Source organism: Ornithodoros turicata, chromosome 1 (genome assembly GCF_037126465.1).
Source record: "Ornithodoros turicata isolate Travis chromosome 1, ASM3712646v1, whole genome shotgun sequence".
Taxonomy (NCBI): Eukaryota; Metazoa; Arthropoda; class Arachnida; order Ixodida; family Argasidae; genus Ornithodoros; species Ornithodoros turicata.
In genome coordinates, this window is record NC_088201.1 from 58,201,050 (window position 1) to 58,224,625 (window position 23,576).

General features: G+C 45.3%; 1 long non-coding RNA gene across 2 annotated transcripts; it reads right to left on the minus strand.

Annotated features, from left to right (window-relative positions):
* Positions 1-5,378: 5,378 nt before the first annotated feature.
* On the minus strand, positions 5,379-5,709 carry LOC135399138 (uncharacterized). 2 transcript variants are annotated; one of them, XR_010424198.1, is made up of 3 exons: positions 5,663-5,709; positions 5,535-5,606; positions 5,379-5,441 (listed from the first exon to the last, which is right to left on the minus strand). It is a non-coding gene; the product is annotated as an uncharacterized LOC135399138 (long non-coding RNA). The 2 variants fall into 2 exon arrangements; XR_010424197.1 differs by having other exon boundaries at positions 5,380-5,444.
* Positions 5,710-23,576: the final 17,867 nt, after the last annotated feature.

Here is a 23,576-nt window from a genome sequence, read left to right on the forward strand (position 1 = left end):
TGAAAAGTAGGGGTCTTTGGGAACTGGACATAACTCTTCTATTCCCTGCACTTTGTCAGGAAACGTGAATCAAATAGTCCTCATCATAGCATTTACAAATAGTTACAAAACAACCCCACGACCCTTGCTTTATGTACATATATCACGTTGCAAGCATCAGGTACACCTGGCGATACTCACTTTAGGTACATGTTCGAGGCATCACCCCTGTTTACTGTCCTTTAAACTGAGTCAGCTTTGTAAACATTTGCCGACATCGCATCTTGTGCATCTCCTCTGTGCGTGCTTTGCTAGCATGATGCATACGTATTTTCAAGTACTTCTGAGAGATGCACCGTATTAAGTGGAAATAGTGATTCTCTAGTGAAGTTTGCTCAAGCATGTGATCGTTCCGTATAGACCTGAAAACGCCTCTGTCCACCATAGATTCCAGTACTTGCAGGAGTATTCTTTGTAGAAGGGTCGTTGAAGACATGCCCTCTTGAAGAAGAGCCCTGCGCAGCATTTTCTCTGATGCCCTGCAGATGATGATGACATCATCTGATGGGTAGGGAAGTTTGTGAACCCGCTCCTTTTGCTCTATTAAAGAGTGGTGAAGGGATGGCACATCAACTGTCAACTGGGAAATGCACACCTCACATTTCAGGTACACCTGAAGGCGGCACACAATATGTCCGGCAATGTACACGATTACTCTGTCCCCAAAAACAGATGGCTCTGTTGGGTCCGCGAAATAGTCGTGGTCACACAGCTCGTCCTCTTCAAATTCTTGTTCCCCTGCTGCACTCCTTCCTCTTGACGTCCAGTTGATGACGTCTTCTGACCGCGGTTGTGTAGCACTGCTCACGTGAAGTATGGATACATTTTCAAGAGGTAGACAATTCCCTTTTTGACTGCTATCCACTTCTGTGTTGATGATGAGCTTTTTGTAGGCTGCAGCAAACTGCCTTGCAGTGGGGTTGTTGTTGAATCCCCCATGTGCACGTACTAGGCCGAAGAATAATTCTAGGTGGTCCTGACTAACCCGATGTGTTGGTAGGTATTTTACTGCAGATTTGGAGTCCAGGAAATCATAGAGTTGAATGATGCTCTTGCAGCATATGACGAAACCAAGGAACCCGGTCTTTCTGTTCGTCTGCAGTAGGAGTGATCCAGAGTGGCCTTTACGTAGATTATGTATGTAGGTTGATGCGATTTGCAACATTGCGCGAGCTCTGTCAATGTTTTCGGGGCACAGTGGTTTTTTCCAGGACTTTTGGTGCATATTTACCGAGTTTAACACATCAAATAAATTGTTCATAACTCTAAGGAATCTCTCTGTTCCTTGAGAGTCCTCAAATCCTGGTACAGCAAGGTCGCGACACTCATGTATGGCATCTGCAACAGACATGCTCAAAAGTTCTGCAGCAAGACTCACTTTCATGGGCTGTCGCTTCCACTGAACATGTGCTGCTCGCAGTCTGTTAGCTGCATGAAGCCCTTCTTTGTGCTGCAGTGAGTGGAGTGCTTCGATGTGGCTCCAAGATATCTCACAGCCGTCTTCATCGACAAAAGATTTGAAGTGTGACAATGCATTCCTCACTAATTTGAGCATATGGCAGGCATCAAGAAATACATTTACAGGCTCTGCAGTGTCTGGATGTGAGAAACTGGTCCTTAAATTGTCAGGCTGGAGTGAACATCCAAGGCTTTGTAGCATTGATATGTTTGCCGCTGCGCCGTCACAGGTAAGGGATGCGACTGTGACCCCTGCGTTGTGCGCAAGAGATAACCCTTGAAGAACAAGATTGCTTCGCTGTTCTCCAGATATCCCATCCACAAGGAAGTACCCAATGGGCAGCTTCCATTGTTCATGTAGTGATACAAGCAGAATAACAAAAGCCTCCTTGGCTACGACACAGGAATCCTCCAAGCTTGGTCCTACAGTTGCGTAGCCATATGTGCGGCGCCCGTCCCATTCTATGTGCCTTCTGATGGCCATTTCATCAACCATAAGGCTACATATTGTTGGTGCTCCTGTTTGTTTGTTAATTGTTGCTCTCATCTGTAGTGCTGAAAGTGCTTCATTCGAAAATCCCGGCTCACCATCAACTGACGTGTACCACCTCTTAATGGTACGTGGATGGGGCAGACACGTATCAAAGGCCTGGCGTACATAGTCATATGCACGTGGCGAGTAAAAATGCAGGGTTAGTGCAAACGCCCGCAATTCAGGGCTATAAGTGTGAGGCAGGCTAGTCCCCTTTTGTTTAGCTGTCTGTCTCATCAGCAGGTCCTTGTTAGCCCCAGCCAGGTTCTCAAGACAGCCCACCTGTTCTTGGAGCAAAATATTCTTGGACGTAAGATCTGATATGACGTGCTGTAGTTTTGCAACCTTCCGCTTCATCCGCCGTTGTGTTTGTTGCAAGATTTTGATCTTCTTTTTACTAACGGTATGGAGGTTGGCAATGCGTACAACTTCTTTTTTGAGAAAGGCCTTTACTGGTGTGTCCTCAGCCGGTTTCTCCTATGATGGCATGTAGTCAGAAGCTTTATTAGTTGTTATGAAGATAACTAGGAAAGTGACAGTCACAAGAAGTGTCATGCCATCCATCCCATGCGGAGATCAGGTATATATTTCGATGCTACTTTGCAACAAAACTGCACTATCTGTTAAAACCGATAAAAGCAGTGTGAAAGACTAAAAGACAGTACGACACAAGGATAAAAACGGACACATACACGCACAAGCACTTCTGTTGAAATAGCATGCTTGTCGGCCACAACTGTGGACCTAATTAACATTAAGATTGGTCAACAAAATGATGTCAGTCATGAAAGGGTTTCACTGCCATGATTATTAGTAGTAATTCACCTCAGTTATGCACCTCACACTACTGATGGTTACTTGTCAGCTGTCAACAGGATTACAGTCATTAAGCTAATTTTTTCATAGCCTTGCAAACAGCTACACCTGTTTTATGTGTCTGCTCAGAAAGATGCGCTTTGTAACTTGTATGCCATCATGTGTTGTAGCCGGCTATTTTGTGCCATATCGAGACCCTGAAGTTTTTAGGTTCTATTTTGTTCCCAAGTTCGGGGAGGTAAAAATTGGGCAGAAATAACTACGTCAGAAGTTTGTGCACATTCGGGAGGAAAAATTAGTATCAGACCGAATTCAAGGAGGAACCGGGCTTTTCATGGAACTACCTTTTGTTATATTGTTTATCTGCAGCTTTAGAAGTGTGCATTTTGTAGAGGATTAGTATATTGCTACCCTGAAGTGACAAGCTTAGGAACAGTGTCATGGGTAATAATCGGGTTTACCCCTAATCAGACTAGCCTAGATTTGTGGTGCAAATTTGGGGAGCAAAGGGTTAAACCCTATGCTTCAGGGTCTAACCATATCACATGCACCTGACAGAACTTTGCTGTGACACACTTACTGTGTAGGAAGAGCTGATTTTGCATTGCAGCTTTGCTGATGAGTGATGACTAAGAAATCAGACATGCAAATCACAGGATCTTCACAATGTGATCAAACTTGGTCAAGTCCATCTTTATTGCCTTGAACTGAGTACAATTCATCTGTGACAGGTACGTAGGTTAGTTATAATCAACAGCATGCATAACTCTACAATAAACTGGAGAATCCCTTAGACACAGCACAAAATGTAGCACTAACGCAAAGCACTGCAGAAGTAACAGCAGGAAGTCATCTTACCACAGAACCCCACCCCCAGTATGGGCCGTAATTAATTTATTTGAAGTGCGTTTTAAATAGTGTGACAGCAGGGCTGGCGTCAACGGGGGTACAGGGTGGCATTCCCCCCCCCCCAGAACTGGCCTGAAAGGGGGGCACAAACTGCCATTTGCTTTACGGATGTCTGGACGAGGGGCACAAATTTCGCTGCTTACCTCCCCCCCCAGCACCGCAAGTAGACGCCGACCCTGCGCGAGAGATGAATGATTTGGGGACTCACACAACTGCACCCCACTGTTGTGCATAACAAAACATCGAGGCCTGGCTGTACAAAGGATAGACAACACACACACCCCGTGTGCTGTTTTCTGCCTCTTATTCCCCCAGCCTCTGTGTGTCATTATGGACCAGCTTACTGATTTCCTATCTGATACCTAAATGGCTCCCATCTGGCACTGTGTCCATTGCACAAAGTCTGTTAGTTGTAAACATGCAATCCTTAGCAGCTCAGAGTACTATCCTTACCACAGGGTCATGTCTGCTGGTGCTTGGAGTCGAATGGGTGAAGCGGCACGTGGATGTCCCCTAAATATGCATCAAAACAAAAAAGGCGCAAAATGAGTAGCTACGAAAGAATGTGCAAGATGATATCTCTATCCATCTGAGACCCTGGGGCTGGGGACAAGGGAGTGAAGTACAATACAACTCCATTGAGGGTTTTCGACGAGTTTCCATCATCGTCACTTGATAACTATGCGCAAACATGCATTCTGACTGTCCTTTGCTGGCCCCCAGTCTCACAGCCCTCATATGAATGGTACTGATATAAGATTTTGGAAGCATGCAATTAGCAAAAATTTTTGAAATGCATACCATAGGGGACTCTGTAGACAACATTTGCCCTTCTCTCTCGGGACTAGCTTCACCTTCATTGAATAAGCTCTGAAAAGGCAGGACACAATAGTACATGCTCAAACCAATTCAGGTGGCTACATTATGGGCCAACCAGCAGTAATGTGAATACGAACTACATGAAGACAGTAACCAGAAAACATCTTACTGGTGCTGTTGTGTCAGGCCATTCACTGGACACTGAAGTGCTACCGAGGCCAAGTCCGGTGCTCACCTAGAAAAGAGGTGTGTGATACTCTGGGTCTTGTACATTGTGGTAAGCACAGTTAAAAATCCCAAAGTCATATATGCCTTGCATTATAAATGCATTATGTCCTGATAGTTGTCCAATGCTTGATAACTATAAGCAAATGGTATTTGCAAGTTGTACAGCATTGTTAAACTAACTTAAGAATACTTACTCCACTGAGCTGTGGATCAAGGGGACAACATGATGTGCCCTGCTGCAAAATGGGCATGTGTGAATGAATTGTCTCATTTTATTAATATGAATTTCGAAGGAAATAAAAATTGGAGTACACTAATATCAAAATAACTAGAAAGTGGTACTAACTGCAGTGGGGTCCACAAGTGCCCCCATAGTTCCACACGCCTGTAATATGACACGGTCATGTTCATATGATACCACAATGAATGTTTTTTAGCATATGCTCACATCAGCCGAGAGATCTTGTCCTCCTGTCCCTAGGATGCTGGATAGGCCCACCATCTGCAGATTTCACAACGTCGTGAGTCAAGCTAAAATTGAACACACCCTGCAGCTCTTTACCTGCTGAATGTCAGGGGAATGCGTGACACCTACAGCAGGAGAAATATGTTCACTTGAAGCTCTGCTGGACGGGACTACCTCCTGATGATTTGACAAACGTACATGGTTAGCTGCACAAAACTGAACACACACTAGAGCTCCCAGGCGATAATGCAAAAGCTGGATATTTACCTGCTGGATGTGAAGCAACGGATGTGCGACACCTACAACAGGGGCAATAGGCGCACCCAGAGTTCCACATACCTGTATAAACAGGGTCAAGCTCATCACACCACAAATGCTATAAACACCATGCTTACATCAGTTGAGAGTTGCTGCTCTCCCAGCCCTGGAATGCCCGGCAGCCCCACCACCTGCCAAATTTAACAACACTGTAAAAGCCGACATCAATACGTGCACTATGGCTGTTTACCTGTGGAAATGAGAGCTGTTGCCCTCCCAGTCCAGCGACGCTTGGCAGCACCACCACCTGCCAATTTCACAACGATGTCACAAACGACGTCATGCAAAACACGCATCATAGCTGCCTACCTGCGGATTTACCTGCTGAGCTCGGACCGAGGGGTGTGTGACCGGAACAGCACCTTCTCTCAAGCGGACTCTTGACAGCGATGTCCTGTCGAAGTCCACGTTTCGAAAATGTGCCGAACAGACAGCGCTGTTCTTTGTTGGCGTCCAGTCCTGCCTCCCGATCGCGTTAACCCATTGCAATCGCAGACAGGGTTCTCGGGGAAAGCTAAATGGTACCGTCGAACGAACACGATACAGAAACGGAAACTATAAGCGGTGATGGAACACGCACGTAGTGAGAGTACTTACTGGTGGTAAGTTACGCCAGACTCCTTGCTGGCGCGCGTTGAACGATTATTGCAGCCAATATAGCAGCACACAACCATCGTCACAGGTAAAGGATTGCCACTCACACATGAAAACAGAAACTGCGGAAACGCATCCGTCCGTAGGAGAAGCGAAGCAGATGACAAAGCGCGATAAAAAAAATCAAGGCATGCGATTGGACGATCGAGACCACGACAAGATGGCGGTTTTGCCAGAAGTGACCGCTTGGGGGAGGCTTCAAAAATGGCGGGTTTGTGTCACCCCTGTGGTTCCCGCCATATTGATCCTCGCCGTCTCTGCTGGCTACGCTAGAATGCCGTAGACCAGACCGGCGTTCACTTTAAACGGCGCACGTTGACGTGGAATTCAGCAAAAAATTGGGTTCTGCAGCGCCGTTGCACATTCCTCGATTGCAGTTCTGAGGGGTCCCAGCTTTGAAAGGTCGTCATTGCGTTAGATTAAATAATAAACCACGATGTTAACGGGATAATTTACTTTGATCTTCAGGACACATACAAAACGTGTACGAAAGGACGTGGAGTTTGGGGCCCTGAGCCTCCACATTGATTTTTGCGTGTTTTGTGCGTGACCTCATGCTCAAGGCATGGAGGTAAGAAACTAAGGAGAGGGCGATACGATCGGAGGGCCGTGGGACCCCTCTAGCGGTCGCTCCTGGCAATACCACGCCCATCTAGTTGCCCAGTCACGTGATCCCCACATGTTTCGGCGTTATGGCGGTCTGCGCGGAGACTTGGAAGTTTAGCAAATCTCATCATCAGGAAACCTCTTACCTTCAAGGAGTCCATTCGCACAATACTTTGAAGGTTATGGGGTGTTTCAACATTCGCCGCGTGATAAAACACAGCAAAAGTTGAGCAAAACAGCAGAGAAGCCAGGCAATGTCACGATGACGTACGTACGTTTTCTAGCGATTTAGTGATCCATTGCTTCCACACTGAGATGATCTATCTTGTCTTTCAACGGGTGTGATAGCTTCTAACTCCAAAGATGTTATGAAAGCGAAAACAAGTTATTCGGCCGCAGCTCGTCTCTGTATTCAGGTAAGGTACGCCGCGGACATGGAGGACGCCATGTTTTATGACGTCTTGCCGTGACGTTTATGGGTCACGTGTGTGGGCAACTAACCACAATGCCATGCGCGGGTCACAGCACGCTCGCTTGCATTGGGAGAGGCGCTTAGGGCATCTCCTTAGTTTCTTACCTCAATGGCTCAAGGTAAAATGTGTAGGCCTCGTAAGGTTACCTATCAAGCAGAAACACGCTCCCACTGCTGGGCGTGCCCTCTCGGAGCGGGGAGCGGCGAACGGAGAACGGCGAGAGTGTCCACACCGAGGTTCGCCGTTCTCTCCAAATAAACTGACGAGGACGAGGGAAGCGAGACTTCCGTGCGCGCTACGAGGCAATCGTCTGTTTTCATGCGCCAAGGACCCTCGTCTTGTTCTTCGCTTTGATTGGTTGGTCGCTGCCCTTACTTTTTTTTTTTTTTTTTTTTTTTGCTATAATCGTGACGATGCCCACTTGAGTGCGGCCAACAACGGCAACCCTGCTGAAAAATGTCATAAGCTCTCATATATGAGAAATTATGAGAAAAGGAATGAGCACATGTGAGCATGGCTATGAGCGCTGTGAGCAAGCCAATGAGCAAGAGGAAAAGGGGAGCGGGGGGGGGGGGCATGTGCACAGCAGTGAGCGTTACGAGCAGTTATGAGCAAACGAATGAGCGCTGTGAAATGTGCAATGAGCGGAACGTGAAATCACATTGACCGTGTGAGCATCGGGTGCTGGCGCCACAGCGTCTGCTGATGGCCTTTGAAGAGACGCTCGTCACTGTCGTCGGGCCGTAACGGCCGGAACTCCATTTCCCTTCGTCCGATTCTGTTAGGTGCATGTTTCCCGTTCCGTGTCCTACCACATTCTATTTGGCTCCTGGATTCTCATCCAAGCCGTTGGGAATGCCATCTCAGTGCTTGGGCGCTTACTTGCTTATTCTACCCTGCTTCTCGGAGCCGTCTGGACGTATTTCGCTCCGCTCTGCATTGGACTCATATTTTCGTCGCCGTCTCCATGCTGTGACAGTGTATTTGTGCCGCTTCAGTGATCACTGAAGGTGTTTTGTGTGTGCACCTTGGAATCAACCTACGGAAGCCATGGGAGGCGTGTGCGCATTACAGGTATGTTGCAGTCCCGTTTTTTTGTTATCGTTCGTTATGTCTGTCTGGTTAGCTGTCTGCAACTACCATATTCTTGCTTTTTTGGCTCTTTGTGGAAAGCGTTCGCTGATAGCCTTTACATGTGTGTATAGAGTGTTTAAAAAAGTCGCGCACTAAATTCTTGTACCAAAAATTTTGTGGCTCCGTGCTGCAGGGCGCATCGAAATCGTACGTTAGCATGCTCCAAAAAGTGTGTGTTTGGATGCCCCAAAGTCAAGCAAGCCACAAACACTCAGTGTCACTAACCTGTTGCTGTAGTGGCCAGCGAACAAGCACATGCACTCAGTTTTGCATGCACTGCGCACACATACTCGGATGTTTCAGAACCGGGTTCACTGGACGTCGCCAGTATTAGAGTAAGGTTACGTTCAATTTTAATCGGCAAAATGACCTCGTGCGTTATTGTGACTGACTAAATATAACTTAATACTTTGTAGGTGTGATCTATGCGTTGGGATGAGAAACGAGCCCTAATCATGTCAATTTCAGCGTGAACCGCTACGGTTGTATAAGTTGTGGGAACTGGAATACTTCTAGGCGCAGAAATTTAGCGCAGCTCTAACTTTGTTCTTTCTTTTTCAACAGATGCCTTCGTCAAATATGCAGAAGAAGGTAAACCATCGACGTCAAAGGTGGCTGTACAGAAACGGAAAAGCTCATGAAAAACCGTTGGCAAGTTTCCTGAGGGACCTACGTCGCGCCAGTATCTGAATAAACCGGTATTTTGTAATCACGTGTTGTCATTTTAGCTTAATCACGCATGTTGCACGTTTGCTCAGACGGTTCATGTGCATTCATGTACATCGATGCGCTGTATGAGAATGCTCATATGGCTCAAAAGCTGTATGAGAGTGCTCATATAGCTCATACATGCTCATAGAACGTATGATTGCTCATACAATAAACACATATATGAGCTCCATGTGATTGCTCATACAGACGGCTCTATGGTTTTTTTCAACAGAAAAATGTCATAAGCTCTCATATATGAGAAATTATGAGCATTGTGAGAAAAGGAATGAGCACTGTGAGCATGGCTATAGGCGCTGTGAGCACGGCTATGAGCGCTGTGAGCAGCGTTACGAGCACCGTGATCAAGCCAATGAGCAAGAGGAAAAGGGGAGCGGGGGGGGGGGGGTATGTGCACAGCAGTGAGCGTTACGAGCAGTTATGAGCAAACGAATGAGCGCTGTGAGATGTGCAATGAGCGGAACGTGGAATCACATTGACCGTGTGTGAGCAGCTGATGAGCGGGGTGAAAATGATATCATAGCACAAAGTGCTGGCGCCACAGCATCTGGCGATGGCCTTTCAAGAGACGCTCGTCACTGTCGTCCACCGTAACGGCCGCGGAACTCCATTTCCCTTCGCCCGATTCTGTTCAAATTTTAGGTGCATGCTTCCCGTTCCGTGTCCTACAACATTCTATTTGGCTCCAAGCCGTTGGGAATGCCATCTCAGTGCTTGGGCGCTTACTTGCTTATTCTACCCTGCTTCTCGGAGCCGTCTGGACGTATTTCGCTCCGCTCTGCGTGGGACTCACATTTTCGTCGCCGTCTCCACGCTGTGGCAGTGTCTTTGTTTCGTTTTGTTGCCGTTTCAGTGATCACTGAAGGTGTTTTGTGTGTGTACCTTGGAATCAACCTACGGAAGCCGTGGGAGGCGTGTGCGCGTTACAGGTACGTTGCAGTCCCGTTTTTCCGTTATCGTTCGTTATGTCTGTCGGGTTAGCTATCTGCAACTACCACATTCTTGCTTTTTGTGACTTTTTCTGGAAAACGTTTGCTGATAGCCTTTACATGTGTGTATAAAGTGTTTAAAAAAAGGCGCGCACTAAATTCGTGTACCAAAGTTTTGTGGCTACGTGCTGCAGGGCGCACCGAAATCGCACGTTAGCATGCTCTAAAAAGTGTATGTTTGGATGCCTCAAAGTCAAGCAACACACAAACACTCTGTGTCACTAACCTGTTGCTGTAGTGGCCAGCGAACAAGTACATGCACTCAGTTTTGCAAGCACTGCGCAAACATACTGAGGTGTTTCAGAACCGCGTTCGTTGGACGTCACCGGCATTAGAGGAAGGTTACGTTCAATTTTAATCGGCAAAATGACCTCGTGCGTTATTCTGACTGACTAAATACAACTTAATGCTTTGAAGGTGTGATCTATGCGTTGGGGCGAGAAACAGGCCCTAATGATTTCCATTTCAGCATGAACCCATACGGTTGTATAAGTTGTGGGAACTGGAATACTTCTAGGCGCAGAAATTTAGCGCAGTTCTAATTTTGGTCTTTCTTTTTCGGCAGATACCTTATTCACATATGCAGAAGAAGGTAAACCATCGGCATCAAAAGTGTCTGTACAGAAACGGAAAAAGCTCATCAAAAAGCATTTGGCAAGCTTTCCGAGGGACCTACGTCGTGCCAGTACCTGAATAAACCGGTATTTTGTAATCGCGTGTTGTCATTTTAGCTTAGTCACGCATGTTGCACGTTTGGAGAGACGGTTCATGTGCATTCATGCACATGAATACGCTGTATGAGAATGCTCATAGGCTGTATGAGAGTGCTCACATAGCTCATACATGCTCATATAGCTCATACATGCTCATACAGCTAATACATGCTCATACATGCTCATAGAAGCTCATATGATTACTCATACAATAAACACATATATGAACTCCATGTGATTGCTCATAGAGACGGCTCTATGTTTTTTTTCAACAGGAATACAGAGAGACATCGGAAACTCAACAAAATGGCACAGGAAATTTTCGCTTTATCGATTTGTTTTTTCCTGTACAACGTCAAAATAGACATGGGTGAAGTGTTTCTGTCGAAGTTAAATAACTTTAGGTTATATAGGTCGTCAAATGTGATATGTTTCAGTTATTCTTTCATATGTAAACTGGCGGGTTAGATGGCTCCGCCTTGGACGACTGCATGTCTTTAGTTGTTCCAGGCCATGGGGACTGTAAGTGTCGTGTTTGCCCGTGTGTGTGTGTGTGTGTTAGTCTCGGTGTTTATTACTTTCCACCTGACAGAGGTGGTAATGCCTCACGTACCGTAAAAACCACGTAAAAAGGGACATCAGTCTGTCTTTAAATAAATATATGAATATCCTGGATAATATACGGTATATTTAAGGTTGTGGTGGTGGCTGGTGGGGCGGTGGTGGTGGTGGTAACAGTTTGCCGTTGTTTGCAGACACAAGAAAAATCCTCCAATCCGGTGAAGTAGACAAAAAAGCTTGAGGTTGGCAAATGCGAATATTTGGAACAAAGAACTGTTCTTGCAGGACAACAGTGTTGAAAAAGCATTGCGTTGCACAAGGTAACGTAGGTGCACATATTGTGAAGGTTGGAAACGACAGCAAATATCTTGCCTGCGAGTTGTTTATTTTGGTTGCATGCCGGCTGATTGAAAAAATTTACATTGTATACTGTCGTTGGCCAACGTACGTTCTAGTACATTGGGTAACAGGTTGGGCACCGGGACGCTTGAGCGACGAGAGTACAGTAGCGGGAAAATAGCGGAACGTATTTATGCGTTAGTTTTATTTTGTAGCCGAAATGGTACCGCGTTACTTTTTCCGAATTTGTAGCGATGCTACTCTGGCGTTGTTATTGTATGGGGTGGTCGTTCATAGCGACCGTCACTCAAGGCTGGGACGAAGTACTAGCGTGACACCATCAGGAACTGCGCCACAGAAGGTGATGGAAAGATGATGATGAACTTGGGTCAAGCGGGCATTGCGGATATGACAGATGGAATGCGTACTTGAAACACCAAGGCTTGAAACAGTGGGGCAAAGGATGCCTGAAAAATATGATGAACCGGTCGAAAACGGTGTGAAGCGTGCGATGGTAAAGTGGTGGTAGCCGCCTATTCGGGTCCAAGATTTTCCCACGTATCCTGCCGAAACTTCCTCGCGAGGAGCCCTCACGTTATCTTCTTCCTTGGTGGACGTATCGGTGCCGCTGACCATGCACTCGCGCTCTCTCTTGGCATGACAGCTATACTATTGCGCTACTTTTCAGAGGAATGGCGGGTAGCAGTATAGGCGGTATAGCGGCTGTAACACTGCCTGCAGTGTACGGAAAGGTACGCGTCGCCCACAGCTCTGAGTGAAGCGACGTGCTACTTTAAGCGGTCATTCAAACACCTTCCCGTCTGACCGATCTATACTCGGCCACAGATGAGCTGGATATTGTATACAACGCCAGCTGCACAGGCAACGGACTTGTTGGTATGTTTCAAGTGGCTTTTCCACCTGCACCGTTGGAAACAACAGTGCACAGCCTGGAAAGTTTGTAGGGAGCCGAAAAGACGACATTGACACCAATCTTCTGCCGACCACTTTTACGTTGTGTGAGGAGGGAGTCCGTTTTCCCTGTCGCGTGCTTCTCCCTCCCGGTGAAATTTGAGACGGACATCCAGATGTCCCGTTGCGCTCGCACCGAGGACCGCGAGTGGGACAAAGTGACCAGTCCCAGGCTCGCTGCGGTCCCGGTTCGAGGAATCGAAGGTCTGTAAAATGCCACGTACGTCCTTGGGATGAATCTATATATATTGTGAATAAACCGCAACATCTCGAAGACGTTCGAAAAAGTGCTTCGACTCCACGCTGTCTGTTTTTCTGTTGCTGGGGACAGCACACTAAATTTTTTTGCAAATATGTTAGTGTAAGAGGAGTGTATTTTGCAATATACACCCAGATCACACTCATATTACACTCCCTCGAGGCTGATCCTCTCAGAGATGGGTGTGAATTGGGTGCACAGTTACATTGGTGTGTTAAGGGTATAGTAAGGGTGTAATAAGGGTGCAATGGTTTAAGGGTGTTTTGCCTTATTGTAAGATGTTTAACATTATCGTGGAATATAAATGACGTGTGCACTGAGTCTTAATTTTCCCTTATACCAAAACCAGTAAGAAACACAAACGTTACCTTGATGGTGAGGTGATACACCAAGCAATTCCTCACTTCAGTGTGTTTTTTGTATATATAATCAAATGAAACTCACCCTCACCCTTCGTTTTGACTGGAATGCGAGCAGGGCTATCGAATTTGTGGACGCCCGCAAGACAGGCAATGGATATAGTATCTGTTTTCTCTTAGAAAGGAAATGCCTTTCTAAGTGAACTTTTGGTTCGTTATGCAATTTATGTGATGTTCCAAATTTATCACTTACTTTAAGCGTGTAGAACTTATCCGTATATCAGACCCTATATTGGCCCAATATGAGACCAGTTTGGAATTGCTATATTGGGAGAACACAATACATTGCATGTTCATGCTATACATTTACTTTGGCTGATATGCAAGATACACTCAATATGGAAGCAAAGCTGCACACGTTACGCCATTGCTTAAGGTGTTGATTTACACCAAATTATACCATCAGAGTATCGTCCAATTACCAGTGTAAACCCGCTAAGTATGTGTTACACCCTTTCAGAAGTAATGTGGGTGGGTAGGTAATCACACTTTTTTAACTGTAAAGGTTTGAATGTGTTGTGAAATACACCTTGAGAGGTGGGTGTATTTCATTAATCCCACCTTGTTGGGTGTAGCTCCTACACCAAAAGGGTGTGCGATATGACGCACCATTCCCAGAAATCCGGGACACGGTTTCTTAAAGTTGGCTTGACCGGCGTACTCGCTGCCCTCCATTGAAGCAATGCATTCCACCTGGATTTGTTTGAATATCTGTTGACGGCTGAGCTTTAGAAAGAAAAGCCCACACATGGGTGTTGCTGTGAGAGGCCAATCGATGGTGTACTAGTGGAATGGAAGCGCAAGAGCGTCACAGTTTTGTTCCTGGAGGACTTATTTTCGCCGTGTTGGCTTCATGGCAGAATGCACTGGTGTGCTATTTTCGTTGTACTTGGCTAAAACAATGGGTTCTCCGGAAAATGCGCATGTAGGGCATGGAAGTTGAATTTGTCTTGTACGCTTTGCAACTTTGTGCACTGTTGTGGGACGCTCCTATTTTGTTCCCACGACAAAAGAAGTATTGAGAAGCTCGGTGTGGCCTGAAAAGCGTCTGTACCTTCATTCCTGGTGGTAGCACGTATGGCATCGTTGCCTCAGTGGTAAAGATACTGGCCCTTGCTTTCGAGGTCCGCGGTCTAATCGGTTCCTTTTTTTTTCCCTTTTTTCTCCCTTTTCTTTTTTTTTTCTTTGTTGAGGTAGTTTAACTGAGGTAGGTATGAGAGTAACGGCAGGGCGAGAGCGTCAGAATTTTGGCTTAATAATGCTGTACTGGATCTACAGGGTGTATGCTATAGAAGGTCAGTGACATTTTCGCGCGTGACAATATATCTATTTGAGAGACGGACTTGTGCTGCCATACAGTGAATCACTTATGCCAGAGAAACCTACGAAAAAATTGTGGTTACCATTCACTGCGTAATAAAATTAACACGGCCGCGGAAACTTTCGTCTTCATGTGTTTCTTATGCGAAATACCGATAGATGGAGGTGAAAGTTCGCATGGTCATATTTATTTTGTTACACAGTGCTAGGTAACCACGATCGTTTCGTAGGTTCCTCTAGCATAGATTATTCACTTTGAGGCAGAGGAAGCCTTCTCGCGACAGAGGTATAGCATCAAAGAGGTATCACTTCTTGCACGAAAATGTGACTGACCTTTTATAGCATACACCCTGTATATCACACTGCCATGGCGTTCAGTTTGATTTAGTTGCCCTAATGCTGTGCGACAGCATGTGCAGTTAATATGTGAATAGCAGATGACTTCTCCTTGCACTCCCACTTACTTCACCGCTACAGGAATCCCCGTTTTGCACAATACCACCCGCGTTTGTTGTAATGTAGATTATTGTCAATCATTTAAAATAAATTTAGGACTTGTGGCATAAACGCCCTTTCTTGACTGTGAACTCCAGGTTGATGTGACAACGGAATCAATTATGTGGGTCAACTCTGACGCGCTCTAATGGTAAGGGTATTTAAGATGAACGAATTACCACGCGTGTTTGTTGTAGCGCTGATACATGATACATTTACCATAAATTTCGGACCTGTAACGAATGCAAACATCTCAGCGAAAAGAGCTGTAGCTTAAACGTCCTTGTCCCTGTCAAGGTGGAACTCATCAAATTTCCATTGATAGAGGTCAACATGACACGGAATCGACACGCGGGTACACTTTAACGCGCTATAATGTGGAAACTAATTGAAATGCACAAAGTGTCACGCGTGTTTGTTGTAGTGTAGATGCTTGTCCATCATTAACCATCAATTTGAAACATATGGCTTAAACGTCCTTCGTTCCCAGTCAAGGCAGAACTCATCAAATTTTCATGGATAGAGGTCGACCTGACACGGAATCGTCGTGCGGGTACACTTTAACGCTCTGTAACGCTCTGTAATGGCGAAACTAATTGAAATGCACAGAGTGCCACGCGTATTTGTTGTAGTGTAGATGCCTGTCAATCATTTATCATCAATTTCAAACATGTGGCTTAAACGTCCTTTGTTCCCTGTCAAGGCGGAACTCATCACATTTTCATTGATAGAGCCCAAACGGAACAAATCTTTCCATGGTGTTCCTGGGGATATCCTTTCACAGAAATTCGGATCTCCCTGGGAGACAGACATTTTTCCGACGGACGTCCCCCACCTCTCCGAGTGGCCACGATTTGGACTTCCCACAAATATCCGTCGTTTGTCCTCACAGGAAGTTACACGGAGATACCCTGACGTTGCACGGGCTTACTTGCGTACGTGCTCAGGGCCCTGCATTTTCTCATTATTATTGTTCATATAGCTTTATTGAGTTGCTGTGTAACTGGACAGATTCTTACTGCGTCCGTAGGCGTTTTTTCCGCCATTTTGTTTCGGGTTCGGCCACTGCATCGTGCTCCTTTTCGTTTGTTTCTCGTATTTCCGTTGCGGACAATGAGCATGAAGTTTTAAAAAACAAAAATAAAGACGTACATATACAACCTGTTAGAACCATGAAGATCACTAGAAAGGCAGCGGCATACCGTTCCAAAGCGACAACAGATACTATATATTGCTTGTCTCGCGAACTTCCGCAAACTCGAGAGTCCAGTTTTCCTGCGAGTCAAACTAAAAGGTGAGGTGTTTAAGTTTAACGTGATTGCGTATACCAAAAACAATGGACTGAAGAACTGCTTGGCGCATTAACTCATTATGATGCAACATTTGTGTTTCTTACTCCTTTTGGTGTAAAGCGTTTAGTTCGTTCATCGAAAGTCGAACTCACGCCGCGATGCTCTTTGTATGTTTCTCTTTCGCTCCTGCGATAAAGCTCCACGTAACATCCCGCCAGGGACCCTGTTTGGACAATTCTTCAAACGGCCTTTACGGTATATTCTGCGGATGTACGGTTAGGGATGTTCATTCATGTAGCGCCGAGGGATGTCCACCTGACATCCATTTCAGAACATGGACGTTGGGATCTATTTCGGACATCCGCAGGAGATAGGGTTCTGTCTGGGAGGTCGACCTCACACGGAATCGTCACGCGGGTACACTTTAACGTGCAATAATGGGGAAACTAGTTGAAATGCACAAAGTGCCGCGCGTGTTTGTTGTAGTGTAGATGCTTGTCCATCATTTACCATCAATTTGAAATATGTGGCTTAAACATCCTTTGTTCCCTGTTAAGGCGGAACTCATCAAATTTTCATTGATAGAGGTCGACCTCACACGGAATCGTCACGCGGGTACACTTTAACGCTCTGTAATGGCGAAACTAATTGAAATGCACAGAGTGCCACGCGTATTTGTTGTAGTGTAGATGCCTGTCAATCGTTTACCATCAATTTCAAACACGTGGCTTAAACGTCCTTTGTTCCCTGTCAAGGCGGAACTCATCAAATTTTCATTGATAGAGGTCGACCTCACACGGAATCGTCAGGCGGGTACACTTTAACGCGCTATAATGGGGAAACTAATTGAAATGCGCCAAGTGCCACGCGTGTTTGTTGTAGTGCACATGCTTGCCCATCATTTACCATAAATTTCAAACATGTGGCTTAAACGTCCTTTATTCCCTGTCAAGGCGGAAGTCATCAAATTTCTATTGATAGGGGTCGACCTGACACGGAATCGTCAGGCGGGTACACTTTAACGCTCTGTAATGGCGAAACTAATTGAAATGCACAAAGTGTCACGCGTGTTTGTTGTAGTGTAGATGCTTGTTCATCATTTACCATAAATTTGAAAGATGTGGCTTAAACGTCCTTTGTTCCCAGTCAAGGCGGAACTCATCAAATTTACATTGATACAGGTCGATCTGACACGGAATCGTCACGCGGGTACACTTTAACGCTCTGTAATGGCGAAACTAATTGAAATGCACAAAGTGTCACGCGTGCTTGTTGTAGTGTAGATGCTTGTCCATCATTTACCATAAATTTGAAAGATGTGGCTTAAACGTCCTTTGTTCCCAGTGAAGGCGGAACTCATCAAATTTACATTGATAGAGGTCGACCTCACATGGAATCGTCAGGCGGGTACACTTTAACGCGCTATAATGATGAAACTAGTTGAAATGCACAAAGTGCCACGCGTGTTTGTTGCAGTGTAGATGTCAACCATTTACCATCAATTTCAAACATGTGGCTTAAACGTCCTTTGTTCCTTGTCAAGGCGGAACTCATCAAATTTTCATTGATAGAGGTCGACCTGACACGGAATCGTCAAGCAGGTACACTTTAACGCGCTATAATGGCAAAACTAATTGAAATGCACAAAGTGCCACGCGTGTTTGTTGCAGTGTAGATGTCAACCATTTACCATCAATTTCAAACATGTGGCTTAAACGTCCTTTGTTCCTTGTCAAGGCGGAACTCATCAAATTTTCATTGATAGAGGTCGACCTGACACGGAATCGTCAAGCAGGTACACTTTAGCGCGTTATAATGGCAAAACTAATTGAAATGCACAAAGTGCCACGCGTGTTTGTTGTAGTGTAGACGCTTGTCCATCATTTACCATAAATTCCAAACATGTGGCTTAAACGCCCTTTGTTCCCTGTCAAGGCGGAACTCATCAAATTTTCATGGATAGAGGTCGACATGACACGGAATCGTCGCGCCGGTACACTTTAACGCGCTATAATGGCGAAACTAATTGAAATGCACAAAGTGCCACGCGTGTTTGTTATTGTGTAGATGCCTGTCAATCATTTACCATCAATTTCAAACATGTGGCTTAAACGTCCTTTGTTCCCTGTCAAGGCGGAACTCATCAAATTTTCATGGATAGAGGTCGACATGACACGGAATCGTCGCGCCGGTACACTTTAACGCGCTATAATGGCGAAACTAATTGAAATGCACAAAGTGCCACGCGTGTTTGTTATTGTGTAGATGCCTGTCAATCATTTACCATCAATTTCAAACATGTGGCTTAAACGTCCTTTGTTCCCTGTCAAGGCGGAACTCATCAAATTTACATTCATCGAGATCGATATGACGACGGAGTCCTGGTGAAAGCCAACTTGGACGCGCTCTATAATGGTGAAACTAAATAGGATGCACAAAGTTACAAGCATGTATTTTTTGTAATGTAGATTTTTTTATGTAATGTATATCGAACTTGTGGCTTAAACGTCCGTTGTTTCCTGTAAAGACACAACTCGCCAAATTTTCATTCGAGGTCAATATGACGACGGAGCCAATTATGCGGGTCAGCTTTGACTCGCTCTAATGGTAATTGGAATTAAAGTGAAGAAATTCCTACGCATGCTTTTCGCAGTGTAGATGTATTTCAATCATTTAACATAAATTCCGGACATGTGGCTTGAACGTCCTTCATTCTGTACCTCGCCAAATTTTTCGTTCTCATGCAGCATTGTGCAAGGCCGTAACCTCCTTACGGGTTAACTCGTTCTTATAGCAAAATAATCAATATGTTAAAAATACAATGCGTGTTTATTGTCACAGACATGGTGTCCCAGCTAAATGTTACCATATTGTTTAAAAGTATATAACTTTTTCCGAGATGAAAACAATTGCAATATATCATATGCTGAAGGGCGCTCTCTAGGAAGGCATTGGGAGACTTCTAAGGCAATGTCTTAACTAACTTTCAATAATTAACTTTCTCATTATGAATGCTACGAAGTTGTTCCAATGAGAACATCTGACCTCTTCGGTCACCAAATACCAAAGCCGTTTTCAGACAAAAATCCGTTCGATAGATCGTTCGCAGAAGAAAAAATCGTGAAGGAACACCATTTCTTTATTTTATTTATTACGCATCTCTACAGTGGCGTCTTTCCTTCGCCCCCAACACGAGAGAATGAAAGAGCACACTGTCGCCTCTTGCGTTCGTGAAAAAGATAAAAAAAGACGGCAAATGCAGCTCAAGATAAGCGCAGCTCTGATAGAGTCAACCCGATACTTTTTTTTTTTCTTTCCGCAAGTTAACCAATCTTCCACGCATGAGTCGGCACTGTGCTCTTTCACTCTCTTGCATTGGGGGTCATCGAAAGACGCTTTTTCGAAGATGCACAACGAACAAAATAAAGAAAAAAAAACGGTGTTTCTTTACGATTTTTTTTCATGCGATATATCAAACAGACTTTTGTTCTGAAAACGGCTTTGGTATCTGGTGACCGAAGAGATAAGATTTTCTCATTGGAACAACTTCGTAGCTTTTCTAATTAAAAAGTTAATTATTGAAAGAATTAAGACATTGCCTTAGGAGTCTGCTAATGCCCTCCTAGGGAATGCCCTTCAGCATACGCTATATCTCAAATTGATTTCATCTCGGAAGAAGTGATAGATATATCTTTTAAAAAATATGATCACATTTAGCTGGGATACCCTGCATACAGGGTAGGTGAAGTAAAACTGAATGAATTTGATGAAATCCGCGAATGACTTTCAAAATGACTTTCTCGCAAAAGTCGTTCAATATATCTATTCCGTACGCGACCAATTCAAAGGTGGTGGCGTATAAACAAATAGCGCAGCCGTTAACTAACATTCGCGATAAATCATTATAATTAGTGAAAATACGTTGACTGCGTAATTGCAAAGATGTAGAGCATACGCTGATGGGCCTACGCCGCAAGAACCGAAATCACAGAACCTTTTTGCGCTTTAGTAAAAAAATGTGCGAACATACAAAATAATTGAACACTATTCGGGTTTTGCGGCAATTTCTCCTCTCCTTGACTGGTCACCACTTCTCAACTGACAACAGGTTGTTCCTGAAATCATGGAACAGCCCACTTTCTCCCTGGAGCGAGGGAAATAGCGATGTTGTTTCTCAGTTTACATTATCATAAAACGTGCCGTACTGGATTTTCTTTCAGCGTTATCTCGTTTGATCTGCACAACACAGTTCGCGATGTGATGCGATAAACATCACGCAATAAAACTACAAATGCGTTACTGAAAAAACCTGGCAGATAACAAAAAGGCAATCACCGATTCCGCTGCTTAATAAATGTCTGCGTTGTATCAGATTTTAACCAGAGAAAAACAACAAGGACGCTAGGAAGCGGGGGCCCCCATGTTTTGAGGAACAGCGTGATGTCAGTATCGTCAAACGGTGACAGTGAAGGTGATAGGAACTCGCGGCAACTCTCGACGATAGTGCATTTTCGCTATTTTTTTAAGGGCACAGAGAAGTGTTACTGTTTCGATTTCTGCTGACTAGACTTCTTAGGGTTGTGTTCTCCCAATTTGGAATTGCGCGCTCAGCTTGTTTTCAGGAATTATGAAGATTCATTACAAAAATAATTAACGGCCGCACTAATTACATTGATAATACACATACCGTCCACAACTATTGCACTCGAGACATTGTGCTGCTTGGGCATCTCTCTTCCTTTTGTCTTTGCTTCGAGCGCCTATTTGAGCAACACCTACAGGATATGGAGAAGGCCTGTCCCTTGCGTCGCATTGGAAGGCCTGCTGTTACTATTGTGGATGCTGCCATGAAGTAAATGAAAGAACGAACGAGAAGAAAGCTCGAAGCAGGTCGCAAGGCCTCCATATAGGTGACGTAAGCGTGCATGCCCGACATTATTTAGGAAGTGTTGGTTTCGCCACTTTCTTGTGCCGAACGTGACTCTGCTTTCACCTCTAGATGTTCTGAAAATAAGCAATCTTCCGTTTGTTCCCAAGCAGCACAATGTACCGAAAGTCGAGTGCAATAGGGGTGGATGGTATGTGTCTTATCAATGTTCTTTAGATTCACCAGTTTGTTCAAGGTCTTCCACCTACCCGTCCACCCCTATTGCACTCAACTTTCAGTACATTGTGCTGCTTTGGTTTATTTTCTTATCTTTATTTTCTAAGGGAGGGAGTTGATAACCGACAAGCATTCTTGATGGTGCCGGGAAGAGACTAAGACGCAAAATTTGGAATTAAGCATTGAAGTGTCCTCATGATAGGGCCAAGAACAAACTGAAGCGTACGATACAGTGGTCACTGAGTAACAAGGTGCAAGTAATAAAGTGAGGTGCGGTTACTGAATTCGCTTTCTTAGCTTATAGAGCATAATTTCTTTTCAGCATAATGTAGGATAATTTCTGGGCTTTTACTCAGACGCTGTCACACATTCGTCGGCACATTTCCTTCAGAAGTCGCCCCAGGACACACATTGGTCATCGTCGACGGCATCCCCATTCCCCACAGAGAGAACAAAAAATGGACCAGGGCTAGCCTTACAAGTGGCAATCACCCCGTTCCACACGCTACGAGCAGCACCCCAGAAATCTGAGCAACAGCACAGCGAAAAAAAGTTGGCAAAGCTTATCAAAGCTGATTCATCACGTTTTCATTCTGCGCTGCGCAATTGCTGCTGATAGCCGGGCTCTGCGCGCGATATCTGATGTACAAATTCCCTTCCTCGTCTGCCCACGTCTCATTCCATCTTCCTTCCTCCTCGCCACATACTTTTCTTTCAAGTTGGCTTTCTTACACGTTCTTCTCCTATCAGGCAGAACCTGCATCAGAGGAGGTGTCCCTGAATTCTGGTCATGCCAACTGACACCAAAAAAGAATGTAAAAAGTTTAGTGTGAGGTCCCCGCACTGCGAAGTTTCCCCCCTTTACAGTTGTGAGCGGCCCTGTGCAGAAAGAGCATTACCTCTGCTCCTTCACTCCAGAACGCAGGAGGCGAACTTCACCTACGTTTCGTTTAGGCTTTCTATGTGGTGAGTCGGTCACCGCCTGTAGCCATAAGTAGGTGGAAAACCCCGCTTTCGGTAGCCACACAGTCTGCAAGTCGAAACTATGGTCATCGCCTGGGTCAACTCTGGGTCATCCCTCTCTTGACAGCTTGGAATGTGGGGAGTCGAACGACAGCAAAGCTTTTTTAGACCCAAGCATGTACGACCAAAAGACGTGCTCCCCTGCACCAAACGCGAGGCCCAGATAAAAAAAAAATGTACGGTGTCAGATCTCGGGAGCTCCAACATGAAATTCGTTGACTTGATGCACGTTTTAGAAGCAGATCAAATATTGAACGCAACGGAGGCTAAGCAGTCGCCAGAGGTAAGATGATTAAAGAATCGTCCATATATCTAAAAGTCCTGTGGATGTGCTCGTCGATCAGAAACCGCGATAGCTTGCGCTCGAATTGCGCTAGAAAGATTTCCCACGGGTGCAACGCTGGATCCAATGCCTAATAAAGAATTGAGTTTTCCTGCTTAATCAGTAGATTCTCGCTCAGAGAGGCTATGCGCACTGATGGTCGGGTTAACTTGATGCGGCAAGAAAAGCCCGCGAAACGCTACTATTGGACAGCAGGGACCACGGTGCTCCCCGCAGCCAATAAGCGCCTTCTGCTTACTTTTCTCGATGCATCGAATTATCTCGGCAATCACCAAACATAGCCTCCCAGGTCTTACCAAGATATGACAACTATTTTGATATCCCCCGCCTTCCAGATTGCGTCGGTTGTAGGTGACCTTGGGGCTGCGCATGTGCGTACTTACTTGCCGCGAGAATACATGTCACTACTATTCAATTGTAAGTATCGCCTTGTCAGACTGTGTTCTTCTCGCTGTCCCGTGTCCTGTTCTCCCCTGCGCTTATTCCTCTTGAAGGAATCGTCTGCTTGTTGCACGGAACACCAATGGCAACAGCGGTGTTGGCAGCCATAGAGCGGGCGACGCAGA